Genomic DNA, 26,567 nt, shown 5'->3' on the forward strand with positions numbered 1-26,567 from the left:
CAGCCTATTCATTTATCTTCCTTTTGAGGTCAATTATTTTGTTGGACTCAGGAATTAAAGCTTAATTTATTGAATACAGAGTACTGCCTTCAGCAATGAATAGTTAGTAATCAATAGTGTGGTCTGGATTTTCAAAGAGCTTTAAAAAAAAAGTAAAAAAAAATCTTCTGATTCTCATTGCTCTGCAAAGATAGGAAGTATAAATGCTTCTCTATGAGGATTAAATTTTTATTTTTTTGCTTTTTCTGGAAGTAGCATTCTTTAGGCTTACCCCCCCTAATACAGGGAACATGAAATATTGGCCTTATGCCTGCTTCAAGGCTGAATGGTTAAAAACAGACTGCTTACTTACTGTGTCTTGTGGTTTGCTTCTGTATGCCTAAATTATTATTCATAATTGAATAATGAAACCGAGTTCTCATATTTCAATAAATAGGGCTCAAGAAACATTTCATTAGAATTCTAAATTTAAAATCTGTCTAAGGGTATGTCATTGTCTCAAAAGTTTGCTATTAGCTTCACTGGTCCTCAAAAGTCAAGTTATTATTCCTTGTTCAAAATCATTATATGGCTTAGTGATCTCATAGTCAAAGTTAATATTTGGTATTGAAAGATGCTAATGTATCAGGCAATTATGACAAATGTTGCTACCTTAAGGTACATTGATCTTAGATCTTATGAAAGATGGGGATCCAAGGTACTGAGGCAAAACTAATGTCCTCCAAAGATAAGCACACACATTTCATTTTTAGCCTGCCCATAGACTTAGACTTCTACCTTTTGAAGGTTGACTCTGTGAATGAAGTATTTTATGCTTGGATGAAAATTGTTTCTCAGCAAACCAAACAAGATTGGAGATTTGGAAGACAGTTACCGGACCCACTTTGCTGATGAAGTATTATGCCCAAATAGCACAGAGAATGAAATTGAAGAGCAATGTAGGGAGAAAAATGATCTCAATCCAATCTTTGTTTAATCAGTGAGGGCAAACCTCACACTGGGTAAAGCCTTCAGTCAACAAAAATTTTCATCTGCAAGAAACAGTTTGGAAGGAAAAAAAAAGTTTTTGATTTTTTTTTCTCTTTCCCATTCACAAAATATACATCAAAGGTTGTTGCTTAGGGCTCAGTCATGCTTCATAGATGCACAAAAGCACTTTTCCCAGCCAGCATTAGCCTCTGGAAGGATTTTATTCATCTAGAGGGGAGATCTGGATGCAGACAGCTGTTTGCTGCGGGGCAGATTGCTTCAAGTGGGGGAACAATCTTGTAGATAAAAACCATCACGGTTCCAAAGGCAAAAAAGAAAGTCTGCAAGCCGCCTGATCACTTGGAGAGGCCTCTTAAGGAGTAAAAATCAACTCCTAGGAGCCAAAGGTTGCCCTAAGGATATCTAAGAAAGGCTTCAAATGAAGCCTCCAGATGAATGGGATCAAAATAGAAGGGTAGCACAGGGCCTAAGGGAGGTGCCAGCAAGAAGGGGGAAGGCAGACAAGAGGCTCTCCAGGAATCTGAAGCCTTGAGAAACTGCAAAAGGTTTGCCCAATCAAGCTGGAAATGTCTCGTTAATACTACTACAGGCGGGCTGTGCGTGGAGACTGGGTTAAGGGCTGTACAGCATTTACCTAGAAATTGTACCATTTTCCTACTCTCCTGCTTTCCAAAACACTTCTCATTGAAAGCCTGTTTAAGTGAGCACTTCACGATGGTGGTGTACATTCATGTGATCACAAAAAACCAACGAGTGTGAGAAGCTTTGGTCAGTGGAGATTGCATCTATACTTGGCAACTGCCAGGGGAAGCAGGTATCATACATTTGCTTCTTTAAACCCATATATTCATGTTGAATGTATTTCTCTCCTCATCTCTTTCTTTCTACCCTCCCCTTCCCAAAAGCATGTTAAATCAGTTCAGTCAACCTAGCATCCAAGTTCTGGTTAAGGAAAGACCCAGAGGAGATGTCATGGAGGGTAAAATGGTTCAGAAAGCTGATGGACAGTAAGGGTTATGATTCACAGGCCCAATAAGGCTATGCCCCTGCTTCTCCCCCTCAGTGTCTTTCTAAAGGACAAGTCAACAGAGGTGTCCTTCCTCATTCTGCATACACCTAGCAGTGTTCAGACACATCTTACAAGAGGATTTCCCCTTTCAAAAGTCTCCTTGCTTACATAATAACAAGATATGACCATCAAGAAAATGCTGACTTAATGAGGAGCATTAATGGAGGAAGAACCACAGTGCCATTTACTCTCTTCTATATTAGACTTTGGGGGTGAGAACACATGGTCCCTGAATGGCCTATCTCTTCCCACTCTCCAGAGAAGAGACCTTATGAGAAGTAAGCACTGGTATTGCTCAAGGAGTCATAGCCACATGAAGTGTCATCCTTGGCAAGTTGTAGCCTATGTGGCATGGACAGTTGGATGTAGTCCTCTATATCAGGGGTCTCAGCCTTAGCATTGCTGAGATTGTGAGCTGGACAATCTTTGTGTTGTGGGTCTGTCTTGTGCACTGCAGGATATTAAATAGCATCCCTGGCCTCCATCTATTCACAGCCAACAGCACATCCTTCCTGCAGTGTTGACAACCAAACACATTTCCAGATGTTACCAAACATCCCTTGGGGAGACAAAACCACTCTTAATTCACCTACAGAGTGTTACCCTCCTACTGATAAATTCTAAAGGCCTAAAAACAGGATATCCAGACATTCAGAGAAAATACCAGGACATTTACAGAGAGAGCCATGCCATTTCTTTTCAAGATAAATTTGAGAAACTGTGCTTTCAGTTAAAGGAGCTGAAATACACATTATATTTGTGGGTAAAATTGTTGGCGGCCAATATTACCATTTCTGTGTATGGTGCCTGTTTTGTGGCAGGGTCTTAGAAGGCAGTGACTTGTGAGTGAATAAATAGATGGAGGAATGTGACTATCCAGTGAAATGCACCTTGACTCTATCTGGTCTGGGGCCCTCTTAGATAATGATAACTTCATGGACCCACTTTAGAGGGAGAGAGATGCTACAGCCCATTGTAGAGCAGGACATAACAGATAAGGCATCCTGACATCCACTAAACTCTTGTAGGTAATAGACACATAAACATTCAAAACCTCCCATGCTCCAAGTTCCTGTACATCTATACCTAGAAGGCCTCATGGCCCCTGTCCAAAAATATGTTCATTATCAAGACTGCCTTACCAGACCCTCACTTCCTTTCTGATGCAGTTCTGTCTGTCTCGAGCCATGCTTTACTTGGCTTCATTACGGCCTCTCCTGCTGCTGGCCCTGCTGGGCCTTGACCCCATAGCCTGTGATCTCACCAAGCTGACTGCATTCATGTTCACTTGCATACTTCTCCTAGGCAATGCCTTGCATTCTATGTTTGAATTAACTCCCAAGCCACTTTTGAATCTATAATAGATACCCTATTATATTATCTTAGCAGTTTTTCCTAAATATCAATTGTGCTTTTCTTTAAGTAATGGATACCTTCAGTATACATTTTTAAAAATTATGAGGTTGAAATTACATAAAATGATTTTCAAAATAACAATTTATTTTAAAAAGAGCCTATTAGGAGACAATGTTGCTGTAAGCAAAATTCTTTTATTATTTATGACTTCTTTATCTCTTAATTCATACTTTCTCTTGCTGTGTGTGCATGTGTATGTTTCTATAGATTCAATTTATTATATCATAATAAGCATTATGATTTGTTCAGTCACTTCATCCCAGGAATTAATAGGCTATATAATTTCAAAGTGATTCTAATAATAGAATCTACGTCTTTCCTGTTTGAGGGATTATATAGCCAAATTTCTGTCACTTCTATAAGAGCTCCCCATCCCCAACACAAACTGTTTTAAGATGCAATCGATAAAGGTAACATAATATCTTCATTATTTCCACTTGCTTCTGTTACAGTTTTGGAGGAAAGTCAAGATATCGAACCTTAAATGAAGAGGACAAATGGATTTGAAACAATCAAATTACCATCATGATCATTTCAAACATAGGTAGAGATATGGCCTAAACAGTTACCTGATGTTAATGAGCATCATGCACAATGTAAAATATGGTTTTATGGGCTTTACATACACTTTATGCAAATTTGGTATTAGTGTATCTAAATTTTGCAGATGAGGAAACTAAGACTCAGAAAGAAGCAAGCTGCCCTACATCAGTCCAGTAGTATACAACCCAGAGCTCCAAACCATTAGCAGAAAGGATGAACTGTAAGAAAGAATGGGGTGGGGTGGCTTTGTAGTTTATTATAAGTCAAACTTTCACACTGTGATCTGAATAATTACTGGAAAACATAATAAGGGGACCCCTCGGTCCCAGTGGTTTAGCGCCGCCTTCAGCCCAGGGCATGATCCTGGAGTCCCGGGATCCAGTCCCACGTTGGGCTCCCTGCATGGAGCCTGCTTCTTCCTCTGCCTGTGTCTCTGCCTCTTTCTCTCCCTCTCTCTCCTCTCTCTCTCTCTGTCAATCATGAATAAATAAATAAAATCTTAAAAAAAAAAAAAAAGAAAACATAATAAACTCAAAAGACACTGGGTAAAACTATACATAAACATAAATTGCTAAATGCATTCTAAAGTCAAATCTAAATTATTTACTACAAATAATTTTCATGTGTGACTACTTTTTCCACTAATACTAATTAGTTCATGTAGATAACTGAGACTGGAAGGCATACATCCCTCAGGTTGATAAATCTTCCTCAAAGGGGTGGCTTCCATTAGAAGAAAACCAGTAATAGATTCTGGGATTATAGCTACAGTGCACAGAACATAGAAAGGCATATAAAAGGAGGCTAAAATTATTTGATTATATATGTGCCTCATTTTTGATATATGCACACATATATTGTATATGTTATTTTATAATGTGTGAACATTATCAACATGTATATACATCCATGAACACATTCACCTATATATTTATTTATTTATTTTTAAAATTTTTATTTATTTATGATAGTCACACAGAGAGAGAGAGAGGCAGAGACATAGGCAGAGGGAGAAGCAGGCTCTATGCACCAGGAGCCCGACGTGGGATTCGATCCCGGGTCTCCAGGATCACGCCCTGGGCCAAAGGCAGGCGCTAAACCGCGGAGCCACCCAAGGATCCCTCACCTATATATTTAAATGCTTGAATAAAACCAAATAAAATGCCAATGTTAAAAAAGAAGAATTAGCAGCAGAGAGCTTATGTGGTTCAAAGTACTCCAAATATTTAATATCTGTGCCTTTACAGAAAAATTTGCCAATCCCTGGCATGAAGGGTCAAAATTGTAAGTGAAATGTTTGGAGATAAATAAGTTCAACATAATGTATCAAGCCTTTAATTTATTGTAGGCAGGAAGACAATTTAATTATTAGTCTGTTATCTCTAAGTAGTAGAATAAAAGTTCTTTTTCTCCATTATTTTTATCTTTTATGTTAAAATTTGCTTTGACAGACCTGCAGCCCATTCTTCTCTTTATATTTCCTTGCAAAGTAACTAAAATCCAAAAGTAAATTCTTAAATCACTTAAATGATTTAGACAATTGAAGTGACTTTAGTGATTTTTAAAGTAGATGCCCCTAAATTTTCTTTAATGTTGTGGTTTAATGAGCCCCTGGAGATTTTCACGAGGAGAAAATCCCACAGTAAACCTGACATATAAAATAGACAGTATGGGGATCCCTGGGTGGCGCAGCGGTTTGGCGCCTGCCTTTGGCCCAGGGTGCGATCCTGGAGACCAGGGATCGAATCCCACGTCGGGCTCCCGGTGCATGGAGCCTGCTTCTCCCTCTGCCTGTGTCTCTGCCTCTCTCTCTCTCACTGTGTGCCTATCATAAATAAATTTAAAAAAAAATTAAAAAAATAAAATAAAATAGTATGAAATGAAAAAGGGAAAGAAAAAAAATAACACCAATAAAATTATAAAGAAAATTTCATAGTTTTTAAACTTTCTCTTTAATGTAACTAATAAAAATAAAAATTTCAAATCTCCTTTAACATTTTACAAGGCCCTATAATAAAACACTCACCATAAATCTAGAAGAATTATTTTCAGAAAATAATAAATATATCTACTGTCAAAAATATTATAATACATAATTTAAAAATTTCTCGCTATGTGAATCCAAAGGTTATTTTTATTATATTACTCCCATTGTGTGTTAGAAACTCTTATAAGTTAGATCTTAAATAAGTGGAAACATAAGGGGTCTAGAGAACTACTCCTAACTCATCAATCAAGGAAACCAGGAATATAACAATGCCTTTTTAAATGCATTATTCAGGTCAATTGGACATCATCACTTTATATTTTTCTAATGCATCTAATCTAATCAACTAGATGTTTCCATGAAGAAAATTTTAGTGAAAAGTCATCATGAGTGTTTATTAAAAATAATCAATGTCTTGCAAAATCCTTCAATTTAAAACCATTAAGTCACCTGAAGAGAACAAATTCCTTTGTAGATCCAGGGGTGTAATTCAGTTTCAAAAGGAAAGTTCCCTGGGAAGCAGCACCTATGTAATTGGCTGATACAGGGAGATTTGAAGCAATAAGGTAGTTTACAGAAATTGTTGGCTTGAACACACATTTCCCAAGGTTAAACTTTTTTTTTTCTCCTATACTTAGTGATCCTTTACACATTAGTTTGATAAATGTTTCATTTCTTGGTAGGTTATTTTTCCAGAAGATGTCTTTTAAAGTGAGAAAGACTGATTAGGCCATTTATGTTCACAAGGTGGTATAGATAAACTATTAATTCCGAGAATCATGAATTAAATTTGAAATCTGCTGACGGTTGCTGCCAAGTGCAAACAACTGTTTTGAGCCTGCAGACGGTGTTTCCATCTCACTCTAAGCAGTGCATATGAAATTAAAAGCTGAGATGCTTTCTGAGTTCACTTTCATCATTGCACAGCTCCTTAGTCTTGGCCTACAGACAACACTTTTAGGCCTGGCCCACAACCCATTTTTCGTTCAGGGATGATATGACCCACAACGTGTTTAACTCATGAGGCACCAAAATTATAGATTTTAAAATCATTCCCAACATTTTGTTTGACTTAACTGAAAAAAAAAGATTTTTTTTTTTAGGTTTCCAAATTTGGATCATATATTTTTCCATTCACAATCCCAGTTGTTTGTCCAGCTCCCTTTACTTCTTCACCCACCACCTCCTTGTGCCAGGGGTGGAAAAACATCTGCTAATACCAAAACACCAGGGGAGGACTCTGGGAAGTGGGGCCAAAACGAATGCATAAGTGAAACGTCAGTGATAAGGACTTGGAGTTATTGCAACAAGAGATTGTGTCAGTGCTTAAGGAGAGTAAGGAAGAACAGCCAAATGACATCGACTTCTCTTCTTCATAAAATTAATTGGTTCTCACCAATTGCCCATTAAAACCACTTAAAAAAATCTTGAGGGCCAGGTTGCATTCCAGACTAAATTAAATCATAATCCCTGGGAATGAGATCCTGGGAATGAGATCCAGGTATCAGGATATCTTTAAGTTTCCCCATTGATCTCAAGGTGCAGCTCTTTCTATTCTCCAATACTTTATTTTCATCAATGCAGTGGTAGTGGATATATGGGCAGGGAAGAAGGAATGATGATATTACACATCAGTCCTGGTTCTCCCCTTCCTTCACGTTTGTTCCCTCTTCTCCTATCTCACATTGGTAGACAACTGATGTTCTGGTCTCCAGAAGAAAGCAGATCATTGGTCAAAATGTGAAAAGTATGTGAGGGGCAGTAGCCGAGGTCTTGGGGGATAAGAGTGTGCCAGTTTTTTCACCTCTTCCTTGTATCTCTTTTTTCTTTTCCAGCACCTACCACTCCCTTCCCAGGCACCCTCTGCCTTCCTCGACAATAGCACAAAGAGCTTACTCCATGATGAACGAGGAAAGGTGTTGCCTGGGAAGAGAAAGGAAGCGAGTCTGGTAACACCTGACCTAATTAAAGCCAAAGGGAGAGGGAATGCTTACCAAAGTAACTAGGGGCTGGGTAGATAACGCAGATAACAGAAGGCAAAAGTGGAGTGTATTGGGAAATGCTGAGTTGTAAAAGCACAGTTAATTATAAAATTTGTAATGAAAAAAATTAAATTTGTAATGAAAGTATTATAGCCTAATTTAATGTTAAATTGTTAAGTTATATCATTTTGGGTTCATCAAAAACCTGCATTGCTGAAAAGATATGAAAAGTCTCAGAATAACAAGTTTACTATACTCAAGAGACATCTAAATTAAAATGAAAGCAAGAGTCAGTACCAAGTATGAGTTTTAAAAGAAGAAATTGAAAAACAATATATATTAATATATTCTGCTATATGCCACCTTTGTTTTTGAGTTGTCTTTAATTATATATATTTTGTACAAGAAGAATCTTAACTATTTTAATATCTATTACTGAAGTATGTATGTATGTATGTATGTATGTATGTATGTATGTATGTATTTTGAGAGAGAGAATCTTTTGAGAGGGAGTGGGGCTTGATCCCACGACCCCGAGATCATAACCTGAGCCAAAATCAAGAGTCGGATGCTTAACTGACTGAGCCACCTAGAAGATCCAATTTACTTTTTTTTAAAGAAAAAGTGAAATTTAGGATGTTTCAGTAGAAAAGAACACTAATAAAAGGAAATGGTTCAATTCCAAAGATAAGGTCAAAGATTTGTGTACAAAAACATTCCTCTTATCTTATTATTTATGATAGCAGAAAAGGGAAATAATTTAAAAATCCTCAAGGAAGGACATATTCACAATGTAAAATATTATGTTATATATAAAGTTATGTTTTTAAAATATTTAAAAGCTAACACTTACCAAACACTAAGTTAGCTACTATTCCAAGGACTTCTCATGTGTTAACTAATTTAATCGTATCAGCATCCCTATGAGATAGTGATTATTATCATCTGAATTTTACATTTGAGGAAATAGAGGTGCAGAAAGCTGAGTAGCTTTGAAGGTACAGAGCTAACAGGTGATGTAGCTGGGATTGCAAACCCAGACAATCTGGCTTCAGGAAAATACCTATAGTTTCTATGAGGAGGGAAGCTTATACAATTTAGAGACCCTCTTTAACAGATGTGTGAGATACAAAATTACAAATACAAAATTAGGTATAGTATTTTGAAAAAGTCTATTTAACTGAAGACTCTTAAAACATAAACATTACAAGATTTACAGCAAATCTACTTTCAGTAGAAGACATGATGATGGAAAAAGCTGAGATAGAAAATGATATGAAAATATATATCCAATACAATCTCAATTTTGTTAAAAGATATATGTATACACAAATAAGAACACACATATAAAAATAGTTTACAATGGGCAAAATGTTATGTTTTTGTATTTTCTTCTTTCTACACTGCTTACTTTTCTAAAGTTTCTACAGTGACTATAAATCACTTTCATAATTAAAATATAGGTATTATTTTAACATAAAAAGATCTTTTAAACACATAAATGCTCGTTGGTGATGGCGGAAAGAATCTATTTAAAAATATAAACCAAAAAATCATAAAAATATAGAATGAAATTATTATATCTAATAAACCTAAAAAGGGAAGTCCAATAATTAAGACCAAAAAAAAAAAAAAAAAAAAGGCTGGAGAGGACAGAAAACAAATAAGAAATTTACTAAAAAATTACAAAATTTATAAACAAATTAACAGAGATAGAATTTGAGTCTCTTGACTCTATATCTAGTATATTCATGCTGGTTAGTAAGAAGGACTTAATTAACTAAAAGAGAAAGAGAGGGAGAGTAGTCTCAGACACAGCATGCTGGCTGTAAAATAATGGTCCAGTAAGGTTAGGCAGTTATTCACTGATAATAACATTTTTGGTATTCAAATGAATATTTTTAAAAATATAGATAATTTCTGTCTATTTCTAGATGGAGAAAGGATTTCTCAAACTGATGTAATCAGTAACCAATAAAATTCCATTGTCCATTATCAGAGCTTCTCGGATAACACTTAAAGTGCACTGCTTCCCCAAGTCATGTGTTAGGAATCATTTTATTTCTTAAATTTGTCAAGAGGTAATTAACATCAGCCCCACTTAGACATCATAGATGTTTAATTCAAAGGTAATTATCCACTTCGATGAGAAAATAAATAATAGATATCCCAGTATAGGTACATAGTAAGACATTATTATCTAAGGTATAAATGCAAACGAATTAATTTAACATTGATCTAAATTTGCTTAACAGTGATGAGCTTTACTTTGCCATTTAACAGGTTCTTCCTAAAGAAAAAATATTGAATTCATTAATCTCATGCTATTTGATGCCAATTTTACTTTCATAACATCAATCAGTTGAAATGCAACAAATGAAAACAATCATTATTAAAGACATCATAAAGTATCAATTTGTGAATGACAATATCTTTTGAGAAACTGTACAATGGTGAATATGTGCATCTTATTTTTCACAGTGCTAAAATCAAATTTCACAGTCCTTATCCAGGATAAGCAACATGCTTACTTTGATCCATTGGCATATTTTAAGTTTACAAGTAACTTTCATATTATTTATATTTCAACTCCTATATTATATAGGTCATACATAAAAGTACTCAAAAGAAGATATTCAGTTGAGTAATCTTTAAGAATTTTTATTCATCCCACAAGCTTATTATTTTAGACTTTATTGGATGTTTTATAACATGTGTTTGTTGTTATTAGCCATATGTTATACAGTGGTATGATATCATTCTTATTTTTATTCTGATGTATGTCATAAAATCTTCCCCAAAGCAATTAGCAATGGTTTTCAATAAGGCATCTATCTACATATCAGAAATTGGTAATTTCTATAAAGTGTAGTCTTAAAAAAGCTCTGCTTTTTGCAGATTTAAAGGGCTCTGCAAAGCTTCTCCAACATAGTAGTCTTTTGTGTTTGGTTTGGTTTGGTTTTAAATACCCTGACCTAGGAATATGTGGCTTATGTTGTAAATGTGACCCTCTATGCCTATTTCCCCTTTCCTTTTTGAACTGCTGATGGTAATGAATCTTCTTCCTCCAGCTCCAACTGCTGCATTCAGTTATCACCAAGAGCAGACACCAACCAGCACTCTAATCTTGTTCTGATGGATGGAATACTAACCTTTCACAAGATTAGAGACACAAGGTGCTCTAGAGATAATAAAATTCAAATAGGTTTATTTCAAAGGGCAACCCAATCTCGCTTTTGTTCATGGGTCACTTGGCAGATCATTTGCCCATGTAGTTTTTGTGTCTTTCCAAGCTAGGTTCTGGTTCAGTCTGCCAAATATGTCAAATTAAGTGGGCCCCAAAAGCCAGTTCCAAGATAGAAACAGAAAAAGTTGAGTATAACATTATTTCAGCATATGTGACAAAAACTCTATTGGCCAATAATTCTAATTCGCTTACATTATACCTAATATACTAGAAAGATAAATCAAGACTGACCATGCTGACAATATCAATGACTTAGTATAACTGCCAGCATTGTGATGCTGGAGCGTAAATTCTAAAAGATAATTCAGAGATTTCCATTTCAAATAAATGCCTACTGGAACTTGAAATCAAAAGTTAAACATATGGTGCTTTTTGAATAATATTATGTAGATGTCTGTTAAAGATTTTCTTAGAAATAAAAGCCAAGGAATATTAATCAACAAAATAAATAAAAAATAAGAACTGCATACATATGAAGAAAAAGACAGGACTAAAATCTCCCTCTAAGAGCAATGAGTAACCCTTACAAAAGCTTCAAGTATTTCTCCTGTCCATTATCTTCTCATTATTTAAATTTACCTCTGCCATGGATAAACTTGTAGTGACCTCCTAATGAGAAAATAAGTAAGGAAACCAAAGAGCATTTCATGTTAAGATGCTCCTAAAATATATTACTCACCTATATGGATAACATTAGCACATTACCATGGAAGGTAAAATATTCAAATTTAAATAACTGATAATTTTAAACCCCTGCACATGACACTGATAATACATAGTGTGTACTCACTTTTAAAATTAATTTTCATGCTTAAATAATGACATATTTTGCAAAGTAGTACAAAAGTTTTATTCATTTAGAAGTTTTACAGATAAATTTATATAAAGCAAGAAAGTTAAAATTTTACCTATATATTGAAATTATAAAAAATTCTGAAAAATGTAAATGTTGTTTCATTAAAAGAAAACTCTGTGATTACTAATATTTTCAATACCACACAAAACCATTTTCCCTGAAATATTTTTCAATCAATCATAACTATTCTTACTGTGATTGACTAATTAAATAAGGCTTTTGAAATGAAACAATTAGAATAAATTGTATATTTAAAATAAAATATTTAGCTAGGATGTTTGCTCTTTTATTTCAATAATGCTGCTGAAGAATATTTCAAACAAGGTCTTATTAAAAATAAATCTGAGACTACCTTCTCCACAGAGGTTATGCAAAATTAGACAATGTTAATTCTATTATTTTAAAGATGTTGTTTCCTTTTAAAAATTCTTAGAATGATCACTGCATATTTTTTCATTTATTTAGTAATATGAAATTGATCATGTTAACATTGTTATTTTGTACTGAGACACAGAAACCACTAAGCTAGACTGGACATATATCATGCCATAGTTAAAAAGACTGTTGTCTATGTTTAGAAGGGCATCTGGGTGGCTCAGTCAGTTAAGCATCTGCCTTCAGCTAGAGAAAAAATAATGTTCATCTCTTATACACCTAGATAGATTTTAAATGGATACTAAGGATCATGATTATTATTAGCAATTTTTTTTTGTTCTTGAGAAAGTACAAAAAATAGCTGACAGTTATATAGTGTTTCCCATGTGCCAGACACTCTCATAATTACATAGTATATATCATGTGATCTTCATAACATCCTATGAGAAAGTACTGTGAATATTGCCATTTTCTAGATGAAGCACCAAGAGTAATTGGCATATGATTATATTCCTGACTTCTGGCAAAAGCAAGAGAATTATGATTCCCAGTAATTGCTATCAATGTGTTTTTTTTTTTTTTTTTTGAAGATTTTACTTATTTATTGAGAGGGAGAGAGAACACAAGCGGAGGGGGGGAGGGGCAAAGAGAGAAGCAGACTCCCCACTGAGCAGGAAACCCAGCGTGGGGCTCAATCCCAGGACCTGAGATCATGACCTGAGCTGAAGGCAGACATATAACTGACTGAGCCACTCAGGCACACCTCTTATGAAGTATTTTTATTGAGGCCAAAAAATTATTTGGTGGCAGACACAGATGAAATGCATTAATTGTTGCATGATATCTTTGATCAAAAAAGATAACTTAGTGGAAAATTAACCATATTATTGTAAAAAAATTGTGTATCCCTTATTTTCTTTTGAGTTAATCAACTATACTCCTTCTATAATTGGGTATACACACAGCTTTATTGCCATATCTCTCTATTTATAGTCATTCAGTGACTAAAGCTTCAAAGTAACACCCCTTCACTGAATGGATAAAAAGATTTCACCTTTTCAGTAATCAAATGACAGTGTTGATATATGATGGTGACAAGATTAGCTCAAATGAGCCCTATATCTTTCCCTTTCAACAGGTAGTGTGGTCTGGGGCAGAGATGCAACAAACAAAAAAAGCAGAGCAAGTAATTGATACTAATGCAAACAGCTTCATTTTCACGTTTTGTATTTATGGGATTTCATTTTTTTCCCCTCTTGGACACTATTTTTTTTAGCACTAAACATTATTCCTTCCCAATTAGAATACAATTCTAATTTGTTAAAAGTCATTTTGGATTCTCTATCTTCTATTCAGACAGTTTGGCAAAGATATTCCAAAGAGCTGACTTTGTTTCAAACCACTGAACATGTTTTACATTCTTTCATGAATCCATTCTTGGATTCATGAAAAAAAAAAATTAAACTACAATCAAAACTGTGTAAGACTTCTAAATAACCACAAATTTGTTCATATACTATTTATTCACCAATCCTAAGAACATTTTGCCAATAGTTTTCTATCTATCTGACAATTATTTCACCTAACCCATTTTTTTTATGATTTTATTTATTTATTCATGAGAGACACACAGAGAGAGGCAGAGACACAGGCAGAGGGAGAAGCAGGCTCTCTGTGAGGAGCCTGATGTGGGACTGGATCCGGACCCCAGGATCACACCCTGAGCCAAAGGCAGACGCTCAACCGCTGAGTCACCCAGATGTCCCCAAGCCATTTTTTTTTTTTGTAAGTTTGTCAATGATCTTTCCACGTGAAATAGAATTGATAATTGTGCAATGGGTTAAACTGAGCTCTGACCAGTGGGTCTTCCAGTCTATAGATTCTGTCACTTTGTCAAAGAAGGTAATTAGTTTTGTTTGGCATGGTTTGTTTTTGAGAAATCCATGTTACCTGCTACTTTGTTGTACTCTGGATGCTTGCAAATTGTTTGCAGAATAAATTGCTCCTGACTTTTTCCAAAATGGACCTTAACCTTACAAGTAATTAATTCCCAGATATTTACTTCATTTTCCCTTCCTACAATCACCTGCTATGATTGTCCTTTCCCTGGTTCTCTGGAGCTGTGCCAGTCAGCCATAAATCTACAAATTCACTTAAATGAAATGAATACAAGGCAATTTGATGTTGCATTTGATTTGGTATTAAATGCTACATAGTTGTTGATGTCAAAGTCAAATTCATAAATCTTCAGAGCTCAGGGAATGAGGAAGCATTTCTTCTGAATTGGTTTGAATATGACCATCAGTCAATATCAGCTATACAAAGACAGAAACAACATTAGACTGTTTGGTTTTAAACCCTTCTTCTTATCGTAAGTATATAAAACTATATATTTGTATGAAAATGAGATGAATAAAAAAAGGCAAATCTGGGCTTTTGTTATATATCTTGCTATGGTATTTTTCAGATCTAGGCATTAGCTAATGTTTTCCTCAAGAGCAAAATACTTTACGAAACTTAATATTGCATATTTGACTTTAGATTTGAGCATTAATTCTGAATTTCTTTGTTTTAAGAGGTTGAATCCGATCTATCACATTCTTTAATGTCCTTTCTGTGTGTGTATTTTAATTGTAGATCATGCCCTAAAAGGTAGCACAGTAACAATTTATCAATTAGTTTTAGTCCTCCCATGAGGAAAGTCATCTCTTCTTATCTGAATTTCAAAGCCAGGCTTGATGTCAATGGAACAACTGATGTCCAAAAACAAAAACAACTAAAAGACAGAAGCAAAACCAAAACAACCCAAAACAAAAATACAAAACAATGGGCACACTTGAAGAAAAACAGAAACAATCTGAAAACCAGGACTGACAATATTCCAAGTAAGTTTCAAGTTATTATAGGCTTGTACCTCTATTATTCCTTGTGGGTCTGTGTGGAAATCCAGGGGCAACTTACAACACAAGAGGGGAGGGGTGCTCCATTTAATTTAGGAAAATGATAGAAAGGTGGCCAGATGAAAATATAGAGTAACTAACTCAAAGAGGCTTTTGAGAATCTAGTCCAAAGCTGATTTTACAAAAAAAAAAAAAAAAAAAAAAAGTTATTTTTCTCTTTTTTTAAGACAAAAATAGACAGGTCCTGTGAGTGCCAGCTGAGCCTAAACAGGGACTGAGTTTACTTATGTCTGATTAAAACCCTGGTGGGCCACTTGCCAGAGGTGATAAGCTCAGGGAAGGAGGCACAGCTATCTTCAAGAACAGTTTCATGGAGGGGTGTCTGGGAAAAGCCAGGAATTTAGAGGCCAAAGAGTGTTTATGTTGAGGTTGGCCTCAGGGAAGAGATCTGAGGTTAAGGAAGAAAAGGGGATCTAAAGGGAAGCTGAGAAGCTCTTTTCTTTTAGGAGACTGTGAGACTCACTTGGGCCTCTAAGGTAGGGAGAGGGGTATTATCTCTGCTTGACTAATCAGTCTAGCCACTGGACGGTAACAGCCGAGGGGCTGCAACTCTGTTTCTACCCAAAGACAGTACAGAACTGCGAACACCAAGAAACAGAATCCAGAGAAGCCCATGGAGGAGGTGACAGCAGCGATGGCTGTAAACTGACCCCTGCACCTCCCCTCCCCACCACCCCCACTCCTGCCCTGCCTTAGGAACAGCAGCAGAGCAGGGAAAATGGTGAGGTGGGAGGGGGCACCTATTTGCCAATATTCTAGATTCATCTAGAAGGACTGGGAAGACCTTGATGGGTATCAGTGGCTGTCAAAGGTATATCATGATGAGGGAAGGTTATCGGGCTTGGGAATTCACATCAGTCCCAATGCACTTTTAATTGTACCTCAAAGTTTGTGAGAGCCAAAGACCCATTTCACACCATGCCCCCTAAAATGATAAGGTTTCCAGTAGAGCCTTTAATTATGCAAACTGAATTTAAAGGAAGTCTTAGTTAAAATGAAGAAAATTAACCCACTAATTACACCTTACCTTCTTCTTGATTCCCCAAATTAAAAATGATTCTAGAAACTTTTTTCTTTTCCTCTTTCTTTCTTTCTTTCTTTCTTTCTTTCTTTCTTTCTTTCTTTCTTCTTTCTTTCTTTCCTTTCTTTTTTTTCTTCTTTCTTTTTCTTCTTTCTCTCTCTCTCTTTCTTCTCTTCTCTTCTCTTCTCTTCTCTTCTCTTCTCTTCTCTTTCTCCTTCTTCCTTCCTTCCTTCCATCCTCCCCTCCCCCTCTTTCTCTCTTTCTTTTTTTCTTTCTTTGCCCAGCACAAGGAATGTAACCATCTGAGTCAGGAAAGAATCCAGCTATTTAGTTATGAGGAGTGTGAAAGAAGGGAGGGGAAGTATTTGCAGGGGAGTCAGAAGAGTGATAATCTGTCACAGTTGCAGATCTATAATAAACCAGTACAATCCATCTGTCCTTTTAAAATTGATAAATTCTCACTTTCTCCTATCTTCACATATTCCCCATTCCCTTTGTTCTCACAGCCTCTATCCTCCTTTGAGAAGTCTTCCTGATGATACCATCAGGATTTGGATGGAACTCAACTACTCTTCAAAAGCTCCACAACTAACTCTGTGACAGGAGCCTCTCTCACTTCCTGCCTGCTTTACTGCAAATGTCTTCTAATTGATTCCTTGCTTCCACTTTTGGCCATCACTAGTGTTCCTATTTACTGATTATCTCCATCCCTTCTCGCAAACAGAAAGTTCAGAAGGAAAGATATCTTATTTGGTTTTATTCACTGTTGAAGTTCAAGCCCCACGAACAGTGTCTGACACATAGTGGGTGCTCAATAGTTATTTGTCAAATGAGTTCATGCTCTTTCATAGTTCCTGGCACAAAACCTCCACACCAGAGTTCTGTTTAATCATAAGCACTTCATCCTAAGTGCATATGAGTTCAAAGCCTGGATCATCGGAGGCACTTATATTTATTGATAAGAATTAATATTTTAATTATTAAATGAAAGACATTGGTTCCTGTTACAGGGAAATTCATTATCCAGTGAGTTGTCTGGGGAGAGACGTTTCGGATTGAGGACGCTGGCTGAAATCACATCAAACAGAGGAGTTAGTGTCTGCACGGAATAGAGAGGAGGCTGGCTCTTGCAATTTACATAACCTTTTTTCCTCTTCCTTTCTGTGCCTCCATTAACACTCAGAGTCTCCTTTTGTCCCTCCAACGACTGAACTAAATTCAGAACAGCACATGAGTGATTTCTACGAGAAACACATTCTGTATAACATTACAGACTAGGATGAAAATGTTCTAGTTTCTAAAGTTTTTTCCTCATGACCTATAGATAGAGCTCTGAAATTTACATTGCTACGTCACCAACCTAAATGAATCTAATCTTTGTTGAATAAATGATTAACATTCAAAGCTAAGGTTTTATAACAAGAAACAGTTTGGTCCTTGTGTTATACAGACATGGGGGGAATTGGGAAAGTGGAAGTTTGTCTTTAGCGATGCATTTAATTTTGAAACTACCTTGCTGTTTGAGTGGCCTATCTGCTCTGCATGGTTAGATTTTTAATTAAAAAAAAATATATATATATATTTACTGATATAGTTATTGGAAGGACCCATATTGGTAGGTTGGCCAAATGAAATTGTTTTTGTAATACAGTCACTCTCAACCTCAAATATATGTTTCCTTAAACTGTTACCATTAGGGGAAGGGTCAATATTCCAAAAGCTTCCTTTGGTTGAACATAAATTACTGAAGAAAGCATACCACTAAATTGGCCTTAGGTGAGTCATGTGATCATCCTTAAATCTATTTACCCCAAGTGAATCTACTATTACTTCAGTCTACCATGTACCAGTGTCACAAGATCCTTCCTTGAGTGTTCCTGTCAAGCATTCTGTGTTTTTTTGATGGAAAATAGATAAAAAGGATGCAAAAGGCATTGCCTTCTTTTAGACCAGTGATTCTTCAAGTGTGGTCTCTGGACCAGGAAATTTCTTAAAATGCAAATAATTGCTTCATTCCAGTCCTACTGTAAAAGGAACACTAAGGTGGGGGGCGGGGCATGAGGATGCATTTACTTGACAAGTTTTCCAGGTGATTCTGATGCTTACTTGAGGTTGAGAGTGACTGTATTACAAAAACAATTTCATTTGGCCAACCTTCCAATATGGGTCCTTCCAATAACTATTATTTTATCAAATTCCCTGATATAATTATTACTTGAGAATCGGTACTTAATTTCTGAATTGTGTCCACAGACTTTTACGTCTTCGAATCCTCAAAAGTGATCTTACCTTAAATCCCACCTTTCTGTAATTCCAGTCATTTTTATTCATTAGTGGAAAACACCTGTAACAGCAGGAGCTACTAACACTCTAATTGTTTCTTGTTCCTCTAAATTGCTTGTCATTATAAAAGAAATGACAGAAGTGAAATGGGAGAGAGCAATGTGGCAAGAAGACTAGAGCCCATTTTCAATGTTTAATTGCTATACAATGCTAAGAACAGATTAAAAAGATAAATCAAAAGTTTGCCGAAAAAAAAGTAAGGCCCCCAGTCAGTTTTATGGTTTCATTTGAGCTGCAAAGATATTATTATACACTCATTTACAAAACAATGAGCTCTTACTGTTTATGAAAGTTTAATCTCTTGGTTTATTGCCTTAATATATTTCACATTGGTAAGGTTTACTTTTAAATGAAATTTCTGACTGTCTTATGTGGATGTTATTTTATACTGAGAATACAGACAGAATGAGTGTAACATCATAATTGTATTCATCTATGAAGCAATTAGAGTCAGGGTAATTGCTTCTAGTTCTCACATATCTGCATACAAAGTAATAGAATTAATATTTTATCATTTGGCAGTATCCCTTGTTAGCTAAGAATTCTAACACTGTATATCTTCTCTGTCTACAGGAATTTAAACAGACCCTATATTAATATTTGCCTAAATCAAAAACTGTGCCAAGCGGAAAAATCACATAGAGCACATTGGCGCCACTGCTCAACATACGCATCCAGTTGGTGTACAATGGGACATAGGCCCTCAAACACACTCTCCAAACTGAGCAGGTGCATGACAACACAGCAAAGGCTTGTTAGGAAGCCCACCTCAGTTCCTGGTTACATTGCCAAAGTGAGTATGAATTCCATGGGGTTCTAGGAGACTTCTGATTCTAATGAAAAATATGTGGCTGCTCTGACATCGAGATTCCTATGAAAACACCTTCACAAGTTTCTACAGAGATACAACTGATAGAGCCAAGGAAGGAGAGAACAGGAAGAGCTAAAGGAGCAGCTTGGCGAATGACTGACAAGATTCCAATCCTCAGCTAGAATCAACAGGAATAAGAAGGGCTAAATGAAAACTTATAGGCTCATTTATTTTCTAAGAAGCTTAGGCTGGAGGGAGAGAAAAGAAGCCATAAATTAAATGGCACTTTGCTTGAATAAAAGGGGAACAAATGAGGGAATTAAGTTGAACCCAGCAGCTCAACTACTGGACCAAAATTAATTGATAGATAAGCTGCATTTTGACGTAAATAAATACTATAAAAGATGGGAAAAACCCAGCAATTCTGCCTTCTTTTCAGTACAGGCAAACAAACATCCTTTATGGAGAGACAGAGAGTCTAGAATTAGCTGTGGTAACAAGTATGAATGAGTTATACTGTATGTATAATGTATACTATGTGCTGCTCATGCAGGTTAGGTAGTAATCTGGAATTCAAATGTGACGTATTTAATAGTCTAAAATGAAACTGCTTCATGAAAAGTTGGGCTACAGTTTAAAAAATATATTAAAATTTGTATGATTCTCCCCAAATACTGTTTTTTGTGTAATCTTTCAAGCTATTAAATCATTATTCTCCATCCATCTCCTCACAGTGAGATCATTTAGCTGAAGGATGTTCTGGAGATAGGGAGTAAAATGTCAGTAATACATGTAAAGCATTTAGAATACAGGTTGGCACATGGTATGTACTATATGTGTTATTATTTTTACTATTGTTATTATTAAATGTAAGGACTAAATCTATGGTTAGAAAAATCATCTAATTCTTTCAATGACATGAGTGATATATTTGAGTGTTGTGCCCTCACTACTCATATGAGCTTTATTTTAAATTATTACAAAACCTCATTAGCCCTTAAATTATCTCAGATGTCCTGATTCCTTCTTGGTCCTGTCGTCCTTACTAATTTGTATGACTGTTATTTTTAAATCAAATAAAGAATCATTTATTAAGCACTTACTAGGTAAAAGCATTAAATGTTGCATGTAATAATGACTGTAAAGAACTCATACAATATTTTTAAACAGTAACCCACAAACTGCTGGTGCATAAGTTGGTCTTCATAATAGCACCATTAGGGTGGAAGAGAAGAAATGACTCTCTGTTCTCTACTTTACTGAGACTCGAGAGTTTTAGCGATACGCCAACATCATATAGCTATTAAGTGGAAAAGCCCAAACTGGATTGGAGTTCACACATATTGAATGTTCAGACATTCCAACTAGAGCAGAGTAGGGAACTGGGATAATTATCAAGGGAGAACCCCTGGTTCCTGAAGAATGATTTATAAAGAGTGAGAAAAAGCTGCTTACATCTAAGGCCAACAATTTGGAAGGCTGGCTCCTCAGGGAGGGGGGATGGAGTAATTCTGGAGGTAGCCACTTGGCAGTGCAATGGCATTTGCTTAATTATAGATTATACTGTAAGTGGGGAAAATTAAATCCATAGTGCCTGTGGATTTATTTAGTTAAGGAATATAGAATTAAAGTATTCAAATTGAAACGTTCTGGAGGCAGCTTGCAATTTGGACCTAAATGACAGGTGACAGGTCCAAAAAAGAGGTTCACATCTTGAAATGAAACTGCAAGATAAATGCATTCTTGAAGCAATTCAATCAGGAAAATCTCAAGGTTATGTACATGTGTAATAATGAACCCTTTTCAGAATTTTGTCTGCAGTCCTTTCTGATCTTTCAGCCACTTAAAAGATAATTTTGCCATCCAAGTTTCTATGCTCTGGCTTGAGGTAAAATTAACACCACCATTTATAATCCATACAACTTTACCAACCGATCTATCTTTATCCTACCCTGACAAATAACTTGAAAAGTTTTAAAATAATACAAACTTAGAGCATTGGCAGACAGATTCATGAATAGGAGAAATGTTCCATAATATTGGGAAATGGTAAAAATGTGAAATATGGGAAATGACGGAATTCAATTTCTAAGTTGATGTTCCTGGCGATAGGATAATTTTCAGCGCATGCTTTGAATTCAATTTCCTTTATTTTAACAAAACATATTTCATACACCCTGCTTAAGATGGAATAACTTAGGAAAACATAATCCGTGTTCCAGGCCATGTTCTCATGGAGATTTGAACTATTCCAGTTCACCATAAAATGTTTTCCCAGAAAGCTCTGCGGTCCCCGTCACCCTTTCTCTATTTGCTCAAGTTCTCCTACTTCATACAACATGCAGGTCAGCCAGGACACTCCTCCCTACTCACTTCTGCCTTCTCTTTGGGAAGCTGTTGGAGATGACCTAGAGATCACAGTGTAGATGGATCTGTGCCCCACAGAGCTCGTTTTCTGAAATCTGTTCTGTTCAGTCATTGAGAAAGGCCTCACTTAGATACCTCTACATTTTAATCTAAGCTGACAGGACACATTCACTCTGGGTTCAGTTTTGTCCATGATAAACAATCTCGAGTACTTCTGGTTTAATGCACAATAAATTTATCAAATACAGCAATGACACACACTCTGAGAGGCATTTCTTTTAAAAGGAATATGCAATTAATGTAAATATATATTCATAGAAAATCTTCAAGTTATTTTGTCACAGTTCATTTGCACTCTTTAGCAAGAGATGTCTATCTAACATCTTGCTGTCAAGATATAATAAATATATTCTTGAGGGATAGAGCCAACATTATCTGATGTAGCAGTAATAATAGTCAATGTGAAGGGTAAACAGTGTTAAGGGACAAGAAATGAATGAATTAGAATGTTAAGTTGAGTTGTAGGACGTGGTCTGTTTGGGGAACCACATCATGCAGAGCCATGGACACAACATGGACATGTTCAGGAAATACAGGGTGAGGTGTACAGAAATTGATTTCTCACTAGATAGTGATTTATTTAAGGCAGGCCTGATGCCTCATAGATGCCATCTAGATACCCTGCTCCACACCTGCACAGTGTCTGATACAGAATCATGAATATGAAGACATCTTGATAGAGTAAGCTTGGGATCCGATTTACAAAGCCAGATGCTGTACGAGTTGCTTTACGTACATTATCTGTGATTACAGTACATCAATACTGCTCTATAGTAGGTATTTCTATGCCCATTTCCTAAAGAGGAATCTGAGGCACAGAGCCACAGAGCAATTTGGGACTCAGGTTATCTCATCCCAAATCCAAAATGCCTCCTATCATGTCACTTTACTCAGCTCTCTGCAAGGTATCTTTGCCTTGGAGTTGAGACCAATTTATTTTTCTTCTTTGCTAATTAATGACAAAGCAGTAAATCTTAGGTACACTGATAATTTCATATGCCTCAGAATGGCAGTATCTAGTCTTCAATGATAGTTAAAAATCAATATGTGGATTATCATTGTAGTTTAAATAACTTTATGTAGTTATATGCTTTCTTTGTACCTAGAAATAAAATTGTGTATTTAAAAAAAAGTGAATGTATTAAATTTAGTCATATATATCTATGTATATAAATGTATATATACATATTAAGATGCATCTCCCTCTCTGTGCCTACACACACACACACACACACACACACACACACACATTCCATAAATAACTCAGATTAGAGTTTTAAGTTAGGGAGGACTTAATCCAAGCAAGTTGTTTTAACAAGTAACACAATGATAACATTTTTGTCTCTAATGTACCTGAACTATAAATCCACTAAACATGGGCAGCCCGGGTGGCTCAGTGGTTTAGCGCTGCCTTCAGCCCAGGGTGTGATCCTGGAGATCTGTTATCGAGTCCCATGTCAGGCTCCTTGCATAGAGCCTGCTTCTCCCTCTGCCTGTGTCTCTCATGATTAAATAAATAAAATCTTTAAAAAAAATCCACTAAACATGAAGAGATGGAGACAACAAAATGTGTATGTTAGCAGAGATGGTTACATTTGCTTCAATACCCTAAACCTTTGTAAATGTGAATCATTAATTGAGAGACTACTCATCACTGAGGAAGAACAGATTTTAGTAGCAGGTAAAGTGCTCAGCACTTGGGCATGAAATGACAAAATATTACCCCAAGATAGACTACGTAGCTTTGTCACAGTTTGCATATCAATTCATAAGTCTTACTACTGTGTCCATGTGAGAACTAAATGACTGTCAGGGTTGTGGGTGCACATGCTCAATAACCTTCTCATCTGTCACCAGAGGTGCTTACTGGAAGGTATAGAGTGGCTACGCCAGAGAATCCCCTTAGCCCTTCACAGCACGGCAAGCATATGATTCCCACTTCTGTAATTTTTTTGCACTGCAAAATCTAATAGAGTTGGACAAAATGGCATCTGCTGTTTATTAAATCTTGTTTTCATATGATTGACTGACCTAATTTTCCAGGGTTTTGAAATTGCACTTCTTATCACCTTTTTGGCTGAAACTTCAGAGTTAGCTCTGTCAAATACCGCATGTCATCTACACATGTAAAGTCAAGTAATTGGATGCACACAAGACCTATGTCACTTTTAAATCTGGTCCCCATTAGAAAATACATCTTCAAAGTCGGGAAGTTCAGCATCTCTTTTTCATACCTTCATCACCTTCCAAATCCCTGGGAGCAAAGAAGTGACATTATGTGGCTTTTAGCCTCATAATCTCATAATCTCAATTTCCCAGACTCCACTCTCTGCTCTCTGGCCAGCAGCTTTATCTTTCTGCTATTCCCACTTGAACAATCCTCAGGGATGTCTAAACTCCTGGGATGTTCAACCGATTTTCCTGTCATCTTTTCTCTGTCCTTTGGTTTCCTCCTTATAAGCCTTGCTTTCTTGGCCTAACTGTACCCCTTGTTAAGACAAATAAAATCATGGCCTTTGTCAAGCAACTGGAACTTGAGACCCAAATATTTTCATTTTTGTATTTCTAAACAGTCACTTACTCTGTCATGATTACAAACAAAAAAGAACAAAAATTTAAAATATATATATACATAAATATATAGCCTTAAGGACTGGTCTTAAATTCACTGTCTCCAAACTAAATTTTTTTTTTAAGATTCTATTTATTTATTCATGAGAGACATACAGAGAGAGGCAGAGACATAGGCAGAGAGAGAAGCAGGCTCCTCACATGGAGCCCGATGCAAGACTCCATCCCAGGACCCCAGGATCACGCCCTGAGCCGAAGGCAGACGCTCAATCACTGAGTGACCCAGGTGCCCCTCGAAACTAAAATGAACACTTACAATGTTGCTCAGTTGACCTATCTTTCCTTCCCTCCACTCACTCTCAGTCTCTCAAACCACTATTTCAACTTTCTCCCTCTATTTCCCCAAACCTCGTGAAATGATTCAAATAACCCTCCAAGTTCTCTTTAGAATAATTCGATGGCAGTAGGGTACATTCCTTTACAATGAAACTGGCCACTCCCATTTATTCACTCCCTCATTCGCTTATGGAAACTTTATATAGTGCCTCATGGCATCATAAAACATTAGGTCTAGAAGCAACTTCCAAATTATATAAGAAAAATACTGAAGCCCCCAAGTTATCATTTTCATGTTCTAAAAGATGTTGCAGGGGATCCCTGGGTGGTCAGCGGTTTAGTGCCTGCCTTCAGCCCAGGGTGTGATCCTGGAGTCCTGGGATCGAGTCCCACGTCGGGCTTCTGCATGGAGCCTGCTTCTCCCTCTGCCTGTGTCTCTGCCCTTCTCTCTCTCTCTTTCTCTCTGTGTCTCTCATGAATAAATAAATAAAATCTTAATAAAATAAAATAAAATAAAATAAAATAAAATAAAATAAAATAAAATAAAATAAAATATATGTTGCACTGTAATGGGGGGAAAAATCTGTCCTCAGTTGGTTTCTTGTCTTGGCTTCAGCTAATCTCTGTGAAGATGGTGTAAAAGGGTGCCATCTTCCTAAAATATATGCCCTTCCTACAGGATAGGACAAAACGTGGTCACAGTTTCCATAGCATCTCTTATTCTGGAGATGGTTAGAAATGCAGAATCTCAGGAGCCACACTAGGCCTAGGAAATCAGAATCTATTTAAACAGGTCCCTCCCATGATCCATCACCACACAAAAACTGGAGAATTACTGCTCTATTGAATGACAACAGGAATGATAATCATGGTACTGCATCCAGGTTACTGCCTGCAGTTCCAGAAATAAAGCCTCCTAGTTTCTTAGGCAAGGCTACTTTTTTTCTTTCTTGACAGAGCTATCTTGTCTTGTTTTGTTTTGTTGGGATGTTGACTTGTGAAAATTCACCTGGTATTCACAATTCATCCCTTTGTGTATGAGAAAGTTAGGAGCTTTGATGCTGTTGATACCAGAAACTGATGCAACAGCACATCAGGGCTAACCTCATACATTTTAAATTAAGATGGTGCATCACAGTTAAGATGAAAAAGCTTAAGCTCTTCTTAGAATGTTGAAGCCAGAGGCAAATGCAAGTTTGGCACCAGGAAATCAAATATGTGTTGTTTTCTTCATCTGAGCACACATGCCTTCCTAGGCCTTTTAAAAATAATAGGAAGAGGTTAAAGCTGAAAGGTTTCTATTAGTAAAATAAGGAGAGAAAAGGCTGTGTTATGGGGCAGAAGGCAGAGGAAGGAAGAAGCTCCCCCACTTTCTCCCTTGGTTTTGAAATTGCTTCTGAATCCTTCCAGCGATAGAAAAGTATTTCCAGTCTTACAGTCCTTTTTATTTCTTTTTAAATTTTTATTTCTTAATGTGTTCATAATGCCATCTTTTCAGAAAACTTCATGGGCAGTGTTTTCTGCCAAAATGCTCACACTTCTATGAAAATAAACAGATACAAAGCCTATTAGTACTGTGATTCTAGGTCAAAGACATATCACAGATAATTTCATGCTAAAAATGTCCACTACT

The 26,567-nt window shown here is 36.3% G+C and overlaps 1 protein-coding gene and 1 long non-coding RNA gene across 7 annotated transcripts in view; one reads left to right on the top strand and one right to left on the bottom strand.

Moving 5' to 3' along the window:
* Positions 1 to 26,567, bottom strand: part of GPC6 (glypican 6) — a 1,085,955-nt gene that overhangs the window by 536,182 nt on the left and 523,206 nt on the right. The window lies entirely within an intron of this gene.
* LOC144287829 (uncharacterized) overlaps positions 1 to 26,567 on the top strand; it is a 54,447-nt gene that overhangs the window by 4,615 nt on the left and 23,265 nt on the right. For 2 of the 5 annotated variants that reach the window (XR_013355581.1, XR_013355583.1), the window contains exons 2-5: positions 3,928 to 4,019; positions 15,195 to 15,350; positions 16,953 to 17,249; positions 19,363 to 19,582. This is a non-coding gene — a long non-coding RNA (uncharacterized LOC144287829). Of the gene's footprint in view, positions 1 to 3,927; positions 4,020 to 15,194; positions 15,351 to 16,952; positions 17,250 to 19,362; positions 20,443 to 26,567 lie in introns of those variants that run through there. The other 3 variants (XR_013355584.1, XR_013355580.1, XR_013355582.1) reach the window with 3 other exon arrangements.

Source organism: Canis aureus, chromosome 17 (genome assembly GCF_053574225.1).
Source record: "Canis aureus isolate CA01 chromosome 17, VMU_Caureus_v.1.0, whole genome shotgun sequence".
Lineage (NCBI taxonomy): Eukaryota > Metazoa > Chordata > Mammalia > Carnivora > Canidae > Canis > Canis aureus.